The sequence below is a fragment of the Chinchilla lanigera genome, unplaced genomic scaffold, assembly GCF_000276665.1.
Source record: "Chinchilla lanigera isolate Chin_1 unplaced genomic scaffold, ChiLan1.0 scaffold00090, whole genome shotgun sequence".
Classification (NCBI taxonomy): Eukaryota; Metazoa; Chordata; class Mammalia; order Rodentia; family Chinchillidae; genus Chinchilla; species Chinchilla lanigera.
The window spans coordinates 8,354,328-8,355,874 of record NW_004955491.1 but is presented as its reverse complement, the minus strand read 5'-3'; positions in this window follow the sequence as shown (position 1 = coordinate 8,355,874).

The window sequence follows — 1,547 nt, the reverse complement described above, 5'->3', positions numbered from 1 at the left end:
GGGGGCCCTCCTGGGTGTGGAGGGCACTCCTGAGTGTGGGGACCGCCCTGGGTGTGGAGGACCGTCCTGGGTGTGTGGGGCCCTCCTGGGCGTGGGGGCCCCTCCTGGGTGTGGGGGGCCATCCTGGGCGTGTGGGGCCATCCTGGGTGTGGGGGCCCTCCTGGGCGTGGGGGCCCTCCTGGGTGTGGGGGGCCCTCCTGGGTGTGGGGGGCCATCCTGGGTGTGGGGGTCCATCCTGGGCGTGGGGGGCCCTCCTGGGTGTGGGGGGCCATCCTGGGCGTGGGGGGCCATCCTGGGCGTGGGGGCCCTCCTGGGTGTGGGGGGCCCTCCTGGGTGTGGGGGGCCCTCCTGGGTGTTGGGGGCCCTCCTGGGCGTGGGGGACCCTGGGTGTTGCTGAGCCTGCTCAGTGTCCCTGGCCTCTGCCCACTGGACGTCACTAGCTCGCCCCCATCGTGACTGGCTCCAGACGCTGCCCACTGCCCCGGAAGTGGGTGTCTGGCAGCCGGGCGCCGGGTCAGAGGGCAGGGTTTTGGTGGGGGGCGGATGCTCTGCATCTGGAGTGCACACAGGAGAGGAGCGGGGATCACCGTCCCTCCAGGGGCTGGCAGGGGACGTGTTCTGGGGAGGGGAGGACGCCCTCAAGTCACGTGACGCCCTCAAGTCACGCCCTCAAGTCAAGCTCTGGCCTTAACTTGGCCCCAGAGCAGCTGCCCACGTGGACTGCTCAGGTCTTAGCGGGCACTGGGTCCTTCCTATACCCGGTTAGCCTGCGCGGTGCGGGGAAGTCGGGCGTGGGACCCGCCGCGGCCCCGGCCTGCGCAGCATTGCGAACTATCCTTGCATGACCTATCTCCAAGCGCGCTCTGGCGCTCACTGGGGCGGTCCGGCGCCGGCTGCGCGCGCCCTCTCCGCGTGCGGCCCGTCCCGGGCTGCAAAGAGCAAAGCACGCGCGGCCCGCGGCGGAGGGCACGGCGAAGCAGCTTCCCTCCGGGGCGCCGGGCTGCTCCGCGGTGCAGGCGCCGGCGGACGCCGCGCCCTCCCCTTTCCCAGCCCGCAGTTCACCCACCGGTGAGGCAAATGTGCGTTTTTCTTCACTCCCGCGCCGGCTGCCGAAGTGACTGCTGTACAAATTCGTGCTGGCAGCGACGCAGCAGCTGCTGCGGTTCTTACCTGGGCCCCAGGGCAAAGCTGCCTACCTGGCTGCCTTCCCGTCGTCTGCGCGCTCGCCTCCCTCCCTCCCGGCCTCGGCCGCAGGGTGGGAGCGGTGCACCGGCCGGCGAGGCGGGGCACCGGAGCGCGGGTCCGAGCCTTGGCGCGGCCTTCTGCACGCGCGCGCCCCGGGACCCCGGGCCCCCGGGTCCCAGGCTCCCGTGCAGATTGCACCAAGGCCCCCGGGTTTCGTGCAGCGCACGGGAAAGAACAGATTCCACGCGGCCGCTCCAGCGCCGGCTTCCGCGTGGGTTTTCGGCTTTTGCGGAATTCCCGCCCCGCCCTGCGCACCCCCACTGGGGCGGGGCGCGCGGCCCGGCCCGCGGCGAGGCGGCCAC